Source organism: Sciurus carolinensis, chromosome 8 (assembly GCF_902686445.1).
Source record: "Sciurus carolinensis chromosome 8, mSciCar1.2, whole genome shotgun sequence".
Taxonomy (NCBI): domain Eukaryota; kingdom Metazoa; phylum Chordata; class Mammalia; order Rodentia; family Sciuridae; genus Sciurus; species Sciurus carolinensis.
In genome coordinates this window covers 7,864,617-7,884,175 of record NC_062220.1, presented here as the reverse complement: position 1 = coordinate 7,884,175, position 19,559 = coordinate 7,864,617, and the positions used below count along the sequence as shown (strand labels likewise).

The 19,559-nt window shown below is 44.1% G+C and overlaps 1 protein-coding gene and 1 non-coding gene across 4 annotated transcripts in view; one reads left to right on the top strand and one right to left on the bottom strand.

Annotated features, from left to right (window-relative positions):
* Cul1 (cullin 1) overlaps positions 1 to 19,559 on the top strand; it is a 93,287-nt gene that overhangs the window by 9,873 nt on the left and 63,855 nt on the right. The window lies entirely within an intron of this gene.
* Positions 17,602 to 17,705, bottom strand: LOC124992072 (U6 spliceosomal RNA). The gene has a single exon (XR_007110068.1). It is a non-coding gene; the product is annotated as a U6 spliceosomal RNA (small nuclear RNA).

The following is a 19,559-nucleotide window of genomic DNA, read 5'->3' as shown; positions in this document are numbered from 1 at the left end:
CAATAAAGCTGATGTGGCATCTGTACATGTGCGGTGTTCTTCTGCTTACCTAAGATAGGGGTTTTGGTTCTCGTAGAGATGCAGAGGGACTGCTTTTGTGTCTTGCCCCTAAACAATGACCTTGCCTATAAATCCTGGCTCCTAGTGTGGCTGATGTGGAAGGATCCCTTGAGCCTGGGAGTTTGAGGTCTGCCTGGGCAACACAGGAGACCCCCGGCACAAAAACAACACCACCCCCCTCCAGTAACCTAAATGAACAAACAACACCACTCTTATAGTGACACATTAAAACAAGTTGTGCAGGCTGTGCGGGAAATTCAGGAGAAATGTTTGCAAATAAAAAGGAGCATGTTGATGAGGGGCGCTCAGTGCAAACTCGGGTAGAAAGTGCTGGCGGTCCCTGTTCAGACCACCCCTGGAGTTCAGCACACTTTCCTCTTTGAGGTAGACATGGCCAGATCTGCGTGGAAAGCAAGTTTGAATTAAAAGCCCCAAACAACACCACCTTTTCGTGAAAGCTGTCATCGAGTGACATTTTCGTGGGCTCAAGATGAGTTTAGCTAGTCAATTCATAGACTGCGTCTAATCTAATTGTCTTTAGTCGTCCAGGTTTAAATACACGGTCTGGTTATATGTTTCCTTGTACCCTTACCCCAGCATTTACAATGTCTGAAAATTTGCTAAATTTACAGGGTGGAAATCATCACGATGGGTCAGATTAGATGCCACACTGACCGTGCACACAGGCGGGGGCAAGTGTAGGGCTGGTAACAAGTTCTGTGTGAGCCTGAGTGCTGCAGGGCCATTGCCTGACAGGGCAGGTCTGACTGCTCAGCCTTCCCTGGGGTGGAGACCGTGGTAGATTGTCTTCAAATCAACAAAAACCATAAAAGCTCCACACCAAACAGAGAGCGTGGTAGGCGTGTCTGTCCTTTTCAGCCAGTTTGTAGTGAAATGGAAAGTGAGTTTGAATGTTTGCTTAGGTAGGGAAAGTTGCTGATCAGATATTTTGAACTCGGGGTTAAATTATTTGTCTTAGTGGAAAGAATAATGTAAAGCGTTTTTGTTTTTGTTTTTGTTTTTTTTTAATTGAAAATTCCATTGAGGTGATGAGCTTCATGTGTACTTCGAGGTGTTCTGGCTTTCAAAATCTGCTTATTGAGCAGATTGTTTCAAGGCCTACCATCCACCAGCTGTGGGGCAAATAGGTCACAACACACAGGGACTTTAGGAAATTTGTTGAGCAGAATTGTGGGAACTGTGTATTGCAGTGAGTTTATTTAAATATTTGTCCCAGCATCTGTGCATCCTTTGCTGAAGCAGTGGTCGTGCACACTCTGACTGGGAGGAGAAGCAGGGAGAGAATGCCAGCTGGGTGTGCCAGGGACCGGACCCCTGCACTCAGATGCTCTTCTGGATGTCTACCCTCAGTGGCCTGAAGATATTCCCTGGACTCTGCTGCATCCTGGTCGTCTCAGGAGCGCAGGACCCCTTTCCTTTTGTGTGTTTGTATTTGGCTGGATTCTAAATCCTGTATGGCACAAAGACTGAGGTGGCATTTACAGTTAGTAGACTGAATGCAACAGCGGCTCACCCATCACTAGCCAGGTAGATCATGGAGCAAGTGCTTTTCAAATATATTTCATGGTAGAGTGATTGCACGAGTGTTTTTTTGTTGTTTTTGGTCCTAGGGATTGAACCCAGATGCACTTTACCACTGAACCACATCCCCAGCCCATTTTTTATTTTAAGACAGGGTCTTGCTAAGTTGCTTCGGCTGGGTTTGGACTTGGGATCATCCTGCCTCAGCCTCCCAAGCAGCTGGGATTGCAGGTGTGCACCACTGCACCCGCCTCCTGTGAGTTTTAAGATGAAATGACATTTCAGAGAAAATGGGACCTTTATCAGCTGCTTAGATGGGATCTCCAGATGTGTCAGAGTGCAAAGGAATGCCCTCCTTCTGCTGGGAAGAATTTTGGTGGGAATTTTGGAGAACTACTGCCTCCTTGTCATCCATTACCAAAAGTATTGTGAAATGTTCAGGCAATGTTAATTTACTTTATTTTGACTTAAAAATTAGTATTATTGTCCCCACTATAGGAAATTAGATACAGGCACAGAAGTTAAGAAATTTGCTTAGACTTATGTGGCTAGTGAGCTGTGGAGCCAGAATTTTGAAGTTCCACAAATGTCCATGTATGTTTGCATGTGAGCTGTTTGAAATAGTCTTGTCACTCACTGTGATGTGAGTAGTGGCCCTTGAGCTGTTTCTGTAGTAAGAAATTGTTTTGTAGGATAACCCAGCACCCACAGACAGAACTGCAAAGGCACTGAGTAGCACCGGTTGAATATCCCTAATCTGAAAAGCTGAATCCAAAAATACTCTAAAATCTGAACCTTTTTGAGAACCAACCTGATGACACAAGTGGAATATTCCACAGCTGACTTCATGTGACTTGTCACAGGGAAAACACAGGTGCACTAAAAATGCCAGGTAAATGTACCTTCAGTCTGTGTGTACAAAGTGTGTATGAAACATACATGAATTTCTGGTTTAGATTTGGTTCTCATCCACAAGATATCTGACTATATCTATGCAGATGTTCCAAAATCTGAGACACTTCTGATCCCAAGCATTTCAGGTAAGGGTTATCCAACACCTTGTTATATGCGGATTTATTTTTTTTCTATTTCAATTTTTGAGTTCCAGTTGCCATTTGCTCAATTGGTTTTATCACCTACACAGTAATGGATTGAATCCCTCTGTTCAGAAACAAACGTGTTGTAAAGAGGTGCTCAAATGAATTCCACTTCTTCTTGTTTTAAAATGAATGAAATTCTTGGCAGTGGAATGCATACAAGTACCGGTCTCCATCATCAAGGAAAAGCATTGTGCTGGAACCAGGAATTGAAATTTAGTTCTTCACAGCTACAATAGTTTATCTGGACAAACTGGTTAGTCTGAATAACACCTATCATGGTTTTTTGCACGTTTTTAGTTTTTTAAGGCAACTATACCAGCAATGCTTGTGGCACCCTATTTAGAAATCATGCAGCCATTAAGATACACAGAATAATAGATATTGACTGAATTAAGATTGGTATAAATTGAACAAGTGTAAGAGTACAAGGGTACTCTTCTGTTTATTGTCTAGGTACCATGTCTAAGAGAACAAAATTGTGTACTGGGGCTGTTGCTCAGTAGTAGAGCGCTTGCCTAGTGTGCTGAGGACCTGGGTTTGATGCCCAGCACTGCAGAAACAGATAGCAAAACCCCTCAAAAGCAAGACAGCAAAAGCCAGAGAATAGAACTTGTTTCCTAATTCCTCAAGTGTTCCTAGGAAGAAGTCAGGAAGTTCATACTTGTTCATATCTATTTCTCATAAAGTATGTGTGGGGGATCGAATTAAATTAGTGTGTGCAAGTATTTATATTATGTAATTAGAAGGACCAAACATCAGTCACCGGAGGGCCGCTATATTAATTCATTTAGTAAAAGTTAGAGTGTCTACTAATTTCAGAGCTCAGGTGGGTTTTAGAAGGTGAGAGAAACAGAGTGAAGTAACTGTGAAGTTTGAATTATATTTGCTCTTGTACTACCCCAGGATGGTGAATCTTGGTTTTATATAACTCTTTAAAACGATCAGTATTAAGTTTTTATGGCTTGTTTGAATAATTTCATTCCTCTTAAATTTGTTTGTAATATAAATGTGCACTTCCCCTCAGTAATATTCTAACTAGGCCAGGGAAAATAAAATGACATGAGTTTTGGCTTTTTTTTTTTTTTTTTTTGAAGTATCCTAAGATTTGAGTGTGTCCCCAAACTGGACTAGTTAATTCAATATTTCTAGAACACCTGTGTTGGTCAAGGCCCTTGATATTGAGTGCAGAGACTTGAACTGTGAACAAGGTACCTGGACACTAGCACAAAATAGGAGTGTGCAAATCAGAAGCATTGCTTCCATTAAATCTCTAGATTTTTCTACACAAAAAATAACCTTCATTGGTACATTTTCCAGTTTTCCAGTAAAAGGTATAAATGTAAAACATCCATTTTTCAAATAGTGATAATTATCAAGAAAGCCTAATTTTAAGAAAAATAAGTATAATTTTAAATACTGGCTTTTTGTTTACTAATATTTTCTAGCTCATAAAATACAAGTGTATTTCATGAGTACAAAATATAAAAGTCAAAAGAAAACTGCTCCCTTGTTTTAAGAGGTCTTTACAAATACTACAGGCATAATTGTTCAGCACTCTTGTTTTAATGGACTATAACCATTTCCTGGGCGAAACCATGTTGGATGGGTCCTTAAGGATTGTCTCCAGCCCCTCTAGTGTTTAGAAAGAAGCAAGCTACCATTTGGGGATTTCCTACTGTGTACAAGCTATAGGACTGGGCATTATGCTGTCTCATTAGTCTTTACAGCAGTTCTGAGAATTCAGCATTTGGTGTTTAATCGCCTCCACCACCTTTTAAAAGTATGATCGACAAAACTTGTCAGACATTTGTTTATATTGTGTGCCTTGACATTTGTATATATTGTGAAATGACATATTCAAGCTAATCACATACTTGTTTTCTGTGGTGAGGACCCTGAAAGTTTACTCTTAGCACTTTTTTTTCTTTTTAATGCAGGTTTCAAGTATACAGAACATTCTTATTACTTAACTACAGTCAGTATGTTGTACAGTGTATCTCCAGAGCTCATTCATCCTGGTGACTGAATTCGACACCTCTGACAGACCTCTCCCCACCCCCACCCCTCTGCTTAATATTTGAAGATTGCTGTGAAGTGAGTGAGCGGAATTAGGACTTTCATTGTAGGCGGAACCTGGGTGGATCTGACACCGTACTTGCTTGTTTCAGATTCTGGGTTTTTGTCTCCTTTCTGCAGTGCATGGTATTGTTTTCTGGGTACCATCTGAGTTGGGATCATCTTGAACTAGAAGTCGTCATGGGCAGTGGGAAGCATGGACACACTGAGGCAGGATGTGGTGGAACTTCCGACTTTGAATTCAGGGTTAAGTTCATTCAGCTGTGAAGCATGCAACAAAAAGTTTTAATTATTTTTGAATAAAGTGTGGTGGTTTATTTGAAGCAGAGAGCTGTCACCTCTGTTTGTAAAGAGTTACACTTGTAATCTAGCTTTGGAACCTAAGAGGAAGCCGCCTGACCCTTGCGTACTGTTGTTGGTATAATGGTCATCTCTGGGGGCCCTGCTGTGACACCAGCTATCAGGGCAGGCAGGTGTCTCTTGGTCTGTTTCTGTTAGCAGCAGCACCTCCATCCTCTACTCACCTGTTTGAGCAGGCCATCTGGCTTCACCTGGGCGGCCATCAGGTTCTGTTGCCTTCTCCGTTAGAGCTGCATTCTTTCTGAGCCTGTCCTGGGAGTTGAACCCAGGGTCTTCATCGCAGTCACTCCACCACTGAGCCTCGTCCCCAGGCTGGACCTCGGGTTTTGTTTTTTTCAACACTGAGGATTGAATTCATGCTAGGCATGTGCTCTGCCACGGAGCTAAACCCCAGCCCTGGGTTGTCCAGGCTGGCCTTGAACTTGCCAGGCCTCGTGCCTCAGCCTCCCAGGTAGCTGGGAATACAGGTGTCCACCACAACGCCCAGCTGGAGCTGTGTTCTGAGGCCTCCAGTCTCCTGGCACACACCAGCATGACGTTCACGGCAGAACTTTCCTTGCTGTATCTTCAGCCTTTGCTGCTGTTGAACTAGAAGTTGCATCAGCCATTCTTTGCTTTCTGTTTCTGGCCTCCTGGTTTTTCTGCCTGTGTATTCTGCTTCTTCCTTTCCTTATTTTGGCTGGTGGGGGGCATTGGGGTAGGAGACAAGGACTCATTGTCCCCATGTCCTCTCACTGCAAGCTTTGCTTCTCATCTCTATTCATGCTTTATACTTTGAAGATTTCATCTAGGCTGATGTCTATAATTTTACCTTTTTTTTTTTTTTTTTTTTTTTTTGGCCAGTTACTAAATTTATTTTATCAGGTATGATTTCCTTTGGGCTACAGTTTTGTCTTTTTAAACTGCCTGCTTGGGCATTTTTGTTTGGTGTTGTTTTCAAAATCACTTCATATTCAATATGTGTAAAATTAAACTCTTAACTCCTAGATTCAGGCCTCTTCACATAACTTAGCCATTTCTCTTAGTAATGCCAACTTTCTTAGGTAAAGTTGTTTCTGCCAAACTCCCTTTACCCTTGGGGTTTTGCCAGCATGAGGACTTTTAAATTGAGTGTTTAGTTTAGGGCATAAAGAATTTAAAATAAACACAAGGAATATCTGAATGGTCCTCATTGAACTTACTTGCATAAGATTTTGTACATGTGAATCTATATTAGTTATGTTGTTGCCAGGTGATTACCTGAAGCAGAGGGTGTGACTGGTTGAGATCCTGTAGGCAATTAAGTCCCAAGATGTTTTTATAGCTTTTGCAGCATGACTTTTTTTTACTTTTTTTCATCAGGAAAGATGAGGAATTCCACTTTTGACCTGTTTGCTGTGTATTTAAGGTCTAGTGAGTGACTTCTGTCGCCACTGTAATTCCAGAGTATTGAGGACCGTAAATGACTCTGGCAGTCACTGTCATGGGACGAGGGAACTCTCTTGTTGAGAAAGTGGAGAGCCCTGCAAAAACCACTGTGGCCTGTTGTCCGCAGGCATAGTGACGGGGCTGTCAGATTTCAGCCGGGGCAGCTTCTTCCCTGTGCATTTACAGGCCCCTGAGTTCTCTGGGCCCCACTGAGCCTGACTTCCTCCTTGAACCTGCCCTGCCTCCTCCCCTGCCGGTAGCCATTCCACTGTTTTCAGCTTATCCTCCCAGTTCTTTTTAAAAAGAAGAGCAGATCTGTCATGCACTCGGTTGCAGTAGCTACAGAAGGCGCAGCTTTGTTCAGCATGTGGGCTGAGAAACGTGCGCCAGCGCCTGGGGGTCCTCCTGGGGGTTGCGCCATGGTGCGAGCCTCCAGAGTTTAGTCTTCTTGTCCCATCTGTGGATTTTTGGGTCAATTTCCAGTCTTCTGTAGTGACTAAACTTAAATTTACAACTCTGGTTTTGGGGATAGATCCCTAGAAGTGGTTTGAAGGGAAAATGTGTCTGTCTTGTTACTAGAAATGGCCAAAGTCTGCTTCATGTCATTCAGCATTTCCACCAGGTAAGATGTTTTGAACTGTCAGTGTAAGCAGAGGTGGTTAGCTGTAGGTTTGGAAATACAAATTCGAGACATAGCCTTTGTCATCCTTAATTCCTTCCCTCCCTGAGCCGCCCAAATCCAGTCAGTTGAGTGACCATAATTCCTACTTTGGGTTGTCTTTGCCGCTGACTTTTCTTTTTCTATGATGCTGTTCTAAGTTGCACTAGGCTCCTATTAGTGCATGGCCTGTGTCCTTTCTCCTGCACACTCCACAGATGTCAGACTGCTGTTCCTAAAATCATGTCAGTTGTGTGGCTTCCCTCTTCCGAACCCTTCATAACTGTTGCCACAAGAACAAAGGCTCCCGTTGGCTTACCATGCACCCGCCCACCCTGCCACGCAGCTGCTTGCACCAACCCCACATAATCTCTGGTGGTTCGTTCGTCTGCCTCCTGCTCTTCCCTTGAACACCACTCTTCCTGTACCTCTGCTGTCCAGAGGTACATCCTACTCGTTCTTCGAGAAGCTGTGGAAAGCACTCATTCACAAAAGCTTTCTTGATCATCATGGCTTGGAATGACTTCTTTCCCTGCTGAGCTAGTACTACTTGCCATTTTGGTCTGTAATAGGGTGGTAAACCATATCTGCCCTGGACCTCTTCCCGTACCTCGAGGCAGTCTTTATATATTTTCAGCTGTGTGATGCACTGTTGGAGGACACCTCCGTTAGTAAGGGGCTTGCTTTCTGCCAGAGTGCTGCTTTTGGTGCTTATGCTAAGACCCAGGTGTCTGCAGAACCAGCATCTTGTAGAGATGCAGTCGCTTCTGTGCATGAGCAGAACTGGACCATTCACTCACAGCTTTTAAGTTTGCTCTTTTTTTTAACAGCTTTATTGATACATGATTCCAGTACCACAGAATTCCCTCGTTTTAAGCATATAAGTGATTTTTCAGAAATCACAGTGGTCCCCGCCATCCCCACAACCCAATCTGTGAACAGTTCATTACCCAAGAGATTGCTATGCCTGTTTGTAGGCACTCCCCTGCCTCACAGGCAACCAGTAGTATACTTTCTGTCCTGGACATTACACGTGGTGAATCAGACGTGAGGTTGGGCTTCTGCTCTGGCGTTCACGTTTGCACAGTGAGATGCTGGGCGGTTCCTCTGTGCCGCGTCAGTGCTTCGTTCTCTCCTGTCAGGTGCTCGGAACTGCTTGGCGGTGCTGCGGTCTGCTTATCCATCATCCACTGGTGGATGAACACTTGGGTTGTCCACTTTTGGGCGATTATGAATGACACACTGTGAACATGTTCGTGTGCAAGTCTTTGGTGTATGTTTTTTGGATGTGTTTTTCTTGTTTGGGGAGCAGGAGTGGAATTGATGCAGCACGTTAAATTTGTTTAACTGAACCAGGACTTTTAATGCCCCCATATTTACTAGCTTTAAATAAAGATAAAATGAGGCAGTGCAGGCATTGTATTTTTGGGTGCTGACAACTCAACTTTGAATTAGTGTTCTAGAAGCAAAATTCACTTGGGCATTATTTATGTTCTCTGATTATAGCCTTGATACTTAAAGCTTTCTTCCTTCTTTCCTTCCTTCCTTCCTTCTTTCCAGGGATTGAACCCAGGAGTGTTAACCACTGAACCCATCCCCAGCCTTCTTATTTGTTTTTTTCTTTCGAGACAGGGGTTTGCCAAGTTGCTTAGGGCCTCGATAAGTTGCTGAGGCTGGCCTTTACCTTGCACTCTTCCTGCCCAACCTCCTGGGTTGCTGGGGTTGCAGGTGTGCACCACTGTACTTGGCTAACTTAAAGCTTTTGAATGGCCCTTAGATTAATAGAGATAAAACTTAGCTAATGTCTCTGAAAAGCCATTTCTTAGGATGTTCATTTTTATCCCCCAATGCTGAGAATCCAACCTAGGGCCCGTGCATGCCAGGCAGTGTTCTACCGCTGAACTGCATCCTCCATCCCTAATTTAGTTTTTTGAATGCTCTTGTTAATTGTAATTGTTTGAATGGAAGTTTCCATAGTTCTATATAGAAAAGGGGATAATTTTACATCTTCAAGTGTGAATTGGTGAACCTTGAATTTCATAATCAAGTCATTGAATCTTTCCTAAACTAGTAAGTGCCCCTTTTTGGTGATTGCATAAGTGGAACTCTATTATTGAATACACAAATTGTTAGTCTGTCTTTATAAGATATTAGTCCTGTCCTGGCATCTGAGCTAAAGTTCCTTTTGGATTAAAAAAATTGGCAAAAATTAAAAATAATTAACATTCAGATACAAACTAGTGAAAATCAAAAGTTTAAAGTATTTTTGAAATTTAAGTGTAAATAAAAGTCAAGTTCCTAAGTTTGCTGGTTCTCCCCTGACCTGCTCCTTAGCAGTTTGAACTTGTTATGCAGTTATGCTGGGAAACTCTCTCTTTGCATGATTCCCCTAGAAGTTAGCTAGTGATCTGAAATTGAAGGGAAGCTCTTGGTTCCCTTAGGGAAATGGAATAAGAAACTCTGCATTCCTATGGCAGCAGCACAGGGCAGGGGATGGAAAGAACCTGGGTTTTTACAGTTCAGTTCCTGGGCCGGAATCCCTTGCCACCCATGAGTGGCAGAGTGGGTTTGGGCAAATGGATTTCGCGTCTCTGAGGCCTGAGTGCCCCTGGCCTGTGAGATGTCGGTAGTACCATGTAGAGAGTGCGTCTGAGGACTGGTGGGCCAGTATGTAGGAACCCTCGAACAGTTGGCAAATGGGCATGGCATAACTGTTAGATGGACCCAGCCTGGAGGAGGGTGGCTACGGGCGTGGGGCGCACGAGCGGACTAGAGAAGGTCACTGGCGCTCATTCAGAATGAGCGCCTGTTTGTGTGCTAGAAAGGTTCCTGTGACAGATGGAGTGGCAGGGCGAGAGCATTTCAGACCCCTTAGTCAGTGACCCCAGGAGAGGGCATGCCTGGGCTCCAGCCAGACTGCAGTGTAACAAGTGAATGGGTTTAAGCGATACCAGGGAAGCTAAAATTGATGTAATGACATCACATCAAGGGGTGGGGACGGAGTAATCAGCTGATTGTCTTCCGGGCTGGGAGTTAGTTGACGGTGGATAGGCCAGCCTAGAGGCCAAGCCTGTAACAGCAGCTTTGCAGAGGACCTGGGAGGGAGGGGATTGTGGGGTCTTTGAGGGGAGGGCAGGGCTGGCCTCACTCAGGGCCTGGGTTGGAGCTCAGGGTGGAACCTGGGAGTTAGTGGCCTTTGAAAAATGCAGGGGAAAGGAGGGAGGAAGAGCTGGCCAAGGCGCTCATGGCTGCGCAGGTAGGAACTGTCACAGTAGCACCTACTGCTAGGTGCCATTTTTCTTACTCCTCAGATTATTAGGATGAAACTTAGAAGTCTTGTCCCTAAAATCCTGAAGGGAACTCAACAGTGAGCGGCTCAGGAGCGTTCCTTTCCTCGCCTCCCCTGCGCACATCCACCCAGGTGGGCTGCGCATCAGGCTCTCTCGTGCACAGGTGTCCTTCAGCCCTCTGATTAGTTTCCGTGTGTGTGTGTTTGTGTGTGTGTGTGTGTGTGTGTGTGTGTGACATAGATCGTAATAAAACGGGACCTGCTGCACACGGCAGCTAGAGTGGATTGTTGGTTTTAGCTAGGGAATGTGGAGGTCCCCACGCACCTTCCACCACACAACTTTTTCCTGTAGTAAATATCAGGCATCGTGTCATTTTACCCACAAAAGTATGTACCATCAACAAGTAGGGGTTTTGTTTTGCTTCTTTCTTTCTAAAACATGAGCACAGTGAAACCATGGTGACCAGGAGGTTAATGGCAGGGGGAGTTCCTGCCTGCTTTTCTGCAGAAATGCTTTTAAAAGTTATTCTTCTGTGTGGAAATGCTGCCCTGTGTCACGTGCCTTCGTGGCTCTTCACGTGGACTCTGAGACACGTCTCTGCCAAGTGTGCAGCTGAACTCCGCGCTTGCTTTGTGTGAGCTCCTGCCGCGGGTCGTTGAGGGCTCTTTCTCGAGTCCTTTCCCCTCTTAACGGCGTGGCAGGTGCCTGTGTCTCTGCAGACCGGCGTTCTGCAGGTCTGAGGTTTCACTGCCCCTTCACATCCTGGGTGCTACACAGTAAGAGCCCGAGTGCTGTGCGTGCTTCTCTCCCAGGTGTTCGGAAGTTAATAACTGCTTTATTGAGTGGTGCCCGGGATCATTTTTAAAGTGCACTGAGCTAGATAACCTGAATTTAGCCTTGTTTTATATTTAATAGTGAGTTTTAGCTATGTTTGCATTAACTCGAATGTAGACTTTGCTTTTAGAACGTGCCATAACATTTGTCTTGCTGCTTCTATACTCGTACATTTTTCAAAAGCTACCAATTTAACCAGAGCAGTTGTCACCTTTTCTTGAAAAACCTTATTTCTCGTGTTCCTGTCACCACTCTGATTTGAATCATCTCACTTTAACACTCTTGAACATTGGCTTTGGCAGTAGCATCTGCGAAATGTGTTGTGGTCTCAATTTATAGAAATGGAGGCAAATATTTCGCATTTATGGGCAAAAATGATGTCTGGTTTTGGAGTGTTTGAGGAGGGACACAGTTAAAGTCTGTGACACACCGAGTACAGATATACTCACTGTTGTCTGAGGAACGTGACGTTCTCTCGGATCTCTAGAACTTGCCAGCGGAGCGATGCTTGAGGAGACACACAGCTTGCTTGGTCAGATGTGGTGAGGAGACAGACCCTGCAGGGTGGAGGCCAGCCTCTTGAACCCAGTGGTCCTGTGTCTCCCCTGTATGGCTGAAACCTCCGATCCTCCTCAGGTCTGCTTTCCATCATTCCACTGGTGTGCCTGGCTGCCAGGGATGTCCTCTGACCCAGCTCTGTGCCCCACTCCCCACTTTTCAACCCGCCTGTGACCAGGAGGTCTCTGGAGCCCTAGTCACCAACAGAAACAACCCCATGGCCTCTCGCCACCTCCCTCCCAGCTCTTAAGACGAAGACTTCCCAAAGCCGTGTGAAGCTGTGCCTGTTCACTGCTTCCTGCAGCGTCCCTGGGCCCTGGAGGTCTGCACCTTGCCTCTTTCTCCTTCCTTGGTGGCCACCACTACTTGTCAGATTCAGAAGTTCAGCGGACCCTCTAGCGCTGTCCAGAGCCCACTGGACTCTTAACATCACCCATCTTAGGCAGCCCATTTCCTCACAGGCATGGCCCTGCCTAGGCTTCTCACTCAGATGTCGCCCTTGCCGAGTGGTGGTCCCCACATCTGCCTGCCCGCCTAACCTCCTGTTCCATCCCGTGCTGTCTTCTCTGGAAGCACAGAGAGAATTGTGGGGGTCTGGGGCAGATCACATGGCCTTCCTGTTTCCTTCATCCTTCTCAACCAGTGTGTAAGAACACTGCTTTTCTGACCCTCCCAACCTGTTCCAGTTTCTTTTTTTCCCTCTTCCCTCCCTCCCTTCCTTCCTCCCTTCCTTCCTTCCTTCCTTCCTTCCTTCCTTCCTTCCTTCCTTCCTTCCTTCTTGGGTTGAACCCAGGGATCTCTACCACAGAGCTACATCCCCATCATTTTAGTGTAAGACAGGATCTCACTAGGTTGCCCAGGCTGACCTTGTGATCCTCCTTTTCAGCCCCCAGAGTCCCTGAGATGACTGGTGTGCCCATTCCAATTTGGACCTCTTGCCTTGTAAGGTTGCCACCAGACTACACAAAACAAAACCAAGAAGGTGCATTTGCATATACTAATAATGACAGGGATAGCCAGCATTTGTCAGGCCCGCTGCCTTGTTTATGGTCTTACTGCAAGTCCAGGAGGCAGGTGAAGAGACGGGAAGGAAATGTGCTCAAGGTCGTACCAGAAGACAGTGCCAGTTTTCTGAGACCTCGTTAGGGCCCAGCCCACCAAACCACTGACTTTCTTCTCCTGGCTTCTAGGAGCGAGCTGCTGCTTGTTGTTTTTGGGCTGTAACCTTGTAGTTAGAAACTCTGGGCCCCTTGTCACTTGGTCGTTTCTTAAATGTTACTCATGTAAACCCATTCGTTAGCTGTGATTTCTGTGATCAACTGTAGTTCCCAGAATCAAGTGGTATCTTTCAGAAATGGGCCTGGGGCCAGTCCAGTCCTTCCCTTCTGTGCGGTAGCCCAGGTGACCCACAGGTACCTCGAACTCTTCATGGCCAAAGGAAGCTACTCTGCCATGTCTGCTCTCTGTTCTGTCCTAGTAGGTGGCACCATAGTGTCCCTCGTAGTCGTCTTGTAGATTCAGGAAGATGTTTATCTATGTTCACTCGAGTAGGCAAAAAAAAAAATACTTGCAAAGCTTATTGCAGTATTACTTAAAATGTTAAATACCTGAAAGCTTTTTGGAAGGAGACTAGTTCAATGAATAAAAATATTTGTAACTCTGTATTGAAGGATATTTTAAGTAAAGTGAGGTGTAGCTCATTTTTAAGTAAGAATGATTGTAGAACAGCAAGTGGTAGCCAGGTTGGGGGGGGGGTCAACACAGATGCACATTTGGGGGGGGGGCATTCCTTGCAGTACTAGAGTTTTATTGAGGAACTAGTTCCAAGATGCATTCTGGAAATTATATGCAGTGGCCACGTAAGTTTGGAAATATCTTATACTGTATTTTTTCTGGGCAGTTCATAAGACACGCTTGGTTACTAAGCCTCTGAAGTCTCGTAGCAAACACAGTATTTAACTTGACTAAAACTGCTATTTCCCAGATTTCCTTGATGTTCAGTTCAGTTGATGTTCTAATTAGTGTTTTGTGAAAGACTGTTGTAAGTGAACTTCTTAAAAGCCTTTCAGTATGCACGGGTAAAACTTTGAATTTCTAATATCAAAGAGGATATACATTTTTAGGATTCTTGGAGGTCATTGAGTTTTTTAGTTCATAATTTTACTCAGTGAAGGAATCTTACACAACTCGAATCTTGAAATGTGCTGTGGTTAGTTCACAGTTTAAATTGTTAGAAAGCTTGTTTAATGAGTCAGTTGACTTATCCCCTTTTGGAATAAGGCTTTCCTAATAGACAGGCTTTTAAACAGCCAGCCTCCGTCTTGTTAGACCTGTCTATTCTGACCCTTGTGTTCCGTTCCATTCTCGTTTTCCTAAGGTGAAATCAAGTGAAGGAGGACAACAGCATGTGCTGTCGCAGTCTGAACAGCTTTGAGTGCCTGTGGCCAGTGTGTGTGAAGGTACTGCTGGGTGCCCTGTCCTTGATGGACTATTGGGAAGAGTGTGCATGGCTTCCAGGGTCGGAGGGGGCTTTTGAAGTGGTGAGGGACTTGTGACCACTTGAGCTGGCATTCACTTCCCTCACTGGTGACCTGCTTGTCTGCCAGCTGCGGCCTTGCTCCACAGTCATGCAGTAGAGATCTGCAGATGTGTCCTGAAACTTAAGGGTGAACACTAACGCAAAGGGTGCTTTCAAAACAGCCTGATTACCTGAGTGTGTTTTGTTTGATTTTGTTCTTATTATCTGTAGGTTTGGGGGACCTCCTAAGCCTTCTGGCTATGTGATGTAATTAGGTCAAGATCTTTACCTTTTACTTAAAACCATTTGGACTTTGACTTTTATGAAGTCTGCTTAAGATTACTGATGGTTTTTGATGGCCCGGGTATGCGGTAGAGGGTGCATTTCTGGAAACTCAGCATTGTGACAGATAAGCCAGTCTTTGCAGGCACCTGTGTTCTGCTTTGTTGCCCCACATGGTTTTACCATTTGTTCATTAAGTTAGAAGACTGACTGGGGCTGGAGCTGGGGCTCAGTGGTGGAGCACTTGCCTGGCATGTGTGAGGCACTGGGTTCAATCCTCAGCACCACATAAAAATAAACAAAATAAAGATATTGTGTCCATCTATAACTAAAAAAATATTAAAAAAAAAAAAAGGGTGGCTGGCTTGCCACACCAAGTGAAGCAGCGGCAACAGCTTTGGAGGGCCAACTCTGTGGTCCTCTTGCTTCTGCCTATGGGCTCCTGCTCTTCCTCTCATAGACGTCCGTCCCTAAGAAGCTCCTTCTACCCAATCAGGGTCTCGATGTCCTGCTCCAGAGCCCAGCCTGAGACCAGCAGAGTCTGCTGCTGCTGGGTGAGCCTCTCACCTCTTTTAGACTTTTTTGTGGTGCTTACGCTTGACATTTGCTTTTATACTTACTTTTAAGGTTTCTCTGCTGTATTAGTTAAAAGATGTTTTTATGTGTGTAGGTGTGAGGTTCTCCAGGGGATATTAAAAATATAAGGTAAGGCCATCTCCTTTCTACTTGCCCACTTCCATAGGTAAGGATCTGTGAATGTTTAAGAACCTCAGATCATCAGTGTGTAAATCTGAATACTCGGTAGGGGACAAGTAGAAAAGAGGAATGAGTAGATGGAGAATAATAAAATACGTAACATCAGGAATAGAAGATTTGCTAAGTTTTCACCTTACTCTACACTTACACGTGTAGAACTGGATGTAGGATGTATAATAAAACAAACCTGACATAGAATGTGAAGAGGACACATTTGATCTCAAGGATTATCAGTGAGTCCTGATGCAGTGAGCTTCATAATGGGGATCAGAAGTATAATGCAAGGAGAACAGTATGTGAGGACATGTTGGACATACTGCGTGTGCAAGATAGGAGAGGGGAGGTGCCCATAGGAGAGTCCACACCGGCTCTTTTGTCTGATGTGTTTTAACTTTCCAGAGGACAAGTGGTATACTGACCTTTTCTTTTTACTGTTTTGATATTTTCAGTGTTTATCTTCATTTTTTAAAAGACTGTTTTTGGGGAGGAGTGTACCAGGGATTAACCTAGGGGTACCTTACCACTGAGCCACATCCCCAGTCCTTTTTATTTTTTATTTTTAGGACTGCGTCCCACTAAATTGCTTGTGGTCTCACTAAGTTGCTGACCTTTAACTTGCAATCTTCCTGCCTCAGCCTCCTGAGTTGCTGGGATTATAGGCAGATGCTACCACACCTAGCTAAAAAGGCTTTTTGTTTTGTTCTGTTTTGTTTTTTAAATGGGCTGTCTTAAACTCAAAAATATTTGAATAGATTTATTATTGATGCAATTAGTTTTAAAGAATTAGCAAATTACTATCAGTTTTTTAATTGGGTTATTTGGTTTTCTTGGTTTAATGAATAGATAATTGGTGAATCTTTTTGTTGTGTCTTGAACAGTGGTTTCACTGTTTATTGACACCTTGAAAATGAAAGAACTTAAAATCCAGACTAGAGTACTGGGAAAATACTGGCTTGGTAACACAGGGACCTACCCATAGTACTGCTACTTTTTAGTGTTACAACCTTGGCTGAGTTTGTCTGCTTCTTTGAATCCATTTCTTCATCTGAAACGGGAAAGGCAAGAACTATTTGTAAGGTCAGATCCTCGTGTCTGTGACTGTAATAGGTTCTGGGGAGCAGAATGCTTTTCTCGTACACATGCATGGCACATTGAGCTTAGGCACAGAGTCTTTTGTTTGCGTTAGCTTCTTAGGAGGAAGGATGCTTTATTCCATAGCTGTTTCGTGAAAGTAGACTGTGCTGTTCTGATTGAGCACGTCACTAAGAGCTCACAGCTGTGACCTAGGGCATGCCTGGCACACGGCAGCTCCTGCTGAGTGTGTGTGACGTAAGTGTAAAGGGTCGCTGAAGTTCTGCGGGATTCTTTCGCCTGTTTATAAACACTGTTAAGCTGTCCATACCTTTGCAGTAACCAGACCGTGTAAACCATTACTAAATGAAATGGAAAGTAAATTGTAGTCTAAAATCCAATGTTTGAAGGCAGAAAGTGTAAAAAGAACAAGATAGAGTGTTGTAGAGATTCTCAAGAGAGATTTTGAACAAATTCAGATGCCTTGATGGTACTGGTTTTCATATTTCTAAATCCTTTGAAAATTTATAACTTTTCTGTTCCTTAACTTATTCTTTTTATTTATTTTTATTAGCTGCATTTTGATTCATTGTACATAAATGGGGTACAATTTTTCATTTCTGTGGTTGTGCACGATGTCGATTTCACACCATTCATGTAATCATACATGTACATAGGGTAATACTGTTTCATTCTACTTTGTCTTCCACCCCCTTCTATCCCATTTTCCTCTACACCTTCCAAAGTTCCTTCCTTCATTCTTCTCTTCCCCCATCACCCCCGCCCTTATAATGTCACGCACTTAGCAGAGAAAACATTCGGCCTTTGGTTTTTCGGGCTTGACCTATTGCACTTAGCATGATATTTTCCACCTTCATCCATTTACCAGCAAATGCCATAATTTTATTCTTTATAGCTGAGTGATATTCCATTTTATATTTATATATATTACACACACACACACACACACACACACACACACACACATATACATACACACCACAGTTTCTTCATCCATTCGTTAATTGTAGGGCATCTAGGTTGGTCCACAATCTAGCTATTGTGAATTGAGCTGCTATGAACATTGATAAAAATATGGAAAGCTTCACGAATTTGCATGTCGTCCTTGTGCAGGGGCCATGCTAATCTCTGTATCATTCCAATTTTAGTATATGTGCTGCCGAAGCGAGCACTTACTTACTCTTTTATACATGCTTTGAGCTTTGTGGCCTGTGGTCTTGTAGGTTCTCAAGATAACCCTAGTGAAGCAGTGGGTTGCAGTGAGGAAACGAGCATGGGCCCCCACTCTGAACAAGTGTTAAGGAAGGAAGGTCCCACTTTGTAGGCAAGCCCAACCCTCCTGGGACTCCCCAGTCAGTCTCACCTGAGGGATCATATTTAACCACACAATTGTAGATTTTATGCCTTTTTTTTTTTTTTTTTGCAAAAAAGGTAACCATAAGTGAAGCTCCCCCACCACCACATTTGTGCTGGTGTTACTTAAAAATAATTAAAACAAAATTTTTAGTTGTAGATGGACAAAATACCTTTATTTTGTTTATTTTCTTGGTACCAGGATTGAACTTAGGGTCACTTAACAGCCACATCCCCAACCCTGTTTTGTATTTTATTTAGAGACAGGGCCTCACTGAGTTTCTTAGCACTTTACTAAGTTGCAGGGGCTGGCTTTGAACTTGGAATCCTCCTGCCTCAGCCTCCCAAGCTACTGGATTCAGGCATATGCCACTGTGCCTGGCTATTTTATTTATTTATCTATTTATTTATTTATTATGTTTATGTGCCACTGAGGATTGAACTCAGATCTCATGTGTGCTAGGCAAGTGCTGTATCACTGAGCTAGAACCCCAGTCTCCCCAAAATAATTTTTTACCTAACTGTCTTTGGTGGAAGATTAGGTTGTACGGGATACTTGTGAATGTAAATAGTCCAAATCTGTGCACGTCATTTCTTTGTGACAATTAAGTCTTGGAAAAAAGTTAATACATAGTCGTATTAATAACATTAATTAGCACTTATGTGTAGTTTAGTCAAAATATCCTACCTGAGAAAATCTACTGCAATGTGTCAAGTGTGGACGTAACAACATTTACTCTTCTCAGTCTGAGGAGGCTGTGCTGCTGTCAGTGGCATTGTCTTTAGCGCCACTCGTGTGAGATGTGGCTACCATTAGCATTGCCCAGGTGACCTTCAGGAATATTCTGACCATGCACCTGAGGATTCCAGGCTGTGGCGCCCAGTGCGTGCAGACAGATGTGCCTCTGTGTGCCACTGGTGACTACGTTGCTGCCGTCTGCCCCTCGAACAGCCTGACGCACAGTCGTACCACTTGATGACTACCTGCCGAAGGTCTAAACCCGGGGGGGGGTTGGAGGAGAAGCGGAGGTGCCTTTCAGGCCAGCCCAGGAAGGGGAGGAGTCTGTGTGTCTGGACCAAGGCAACAAAGGGAGCTTTGTAAGAGGAAAGTGGACAGAAAGAAGTGTCTGATTGTGCTGCATTAGGACTTTTCTGTTCTGAATTTCTGGTGTCCCATTACTCTTAGGATGACAGCTTATTCAGAATTAGGATGACATCAATTTCAGACTGACAGGTAGGTCAGGATGGGATGAGAGCATACAAATGGATGGAGTTACCGGAGTCTGGTTTAGGACTATTAAAACAGTGGCCCAGGTAAGAGATCATGGCGATTACTGGAGGAGGAAATGACTTTGAGCAAGTGGATTTGAAGTCACCTTGACAGCTAACATCAGTAACTCGAATATGAAAGATGAGGCATCAGAATCCTTCCCAGATTGCTGACGCATGGATACTGTGGCATTGGCACCTCGGGTGGGCACTGCTGGTGGAGAATGGAGTTCAGGGCAGAGAACATTTTCCACAGTTGCTGGTAGAAGTTGGAAGAGAAGAAAAAGAAAAAAGTCAAAGAGCATGTGAATGGGTGTGAGGAAGCTTATCCAAGGTAGAATTAACTGTACTGTGGATTCTAGTTTGGGCAGTCGACATGGAAATTAGAGCAGGAATGGGGAAGA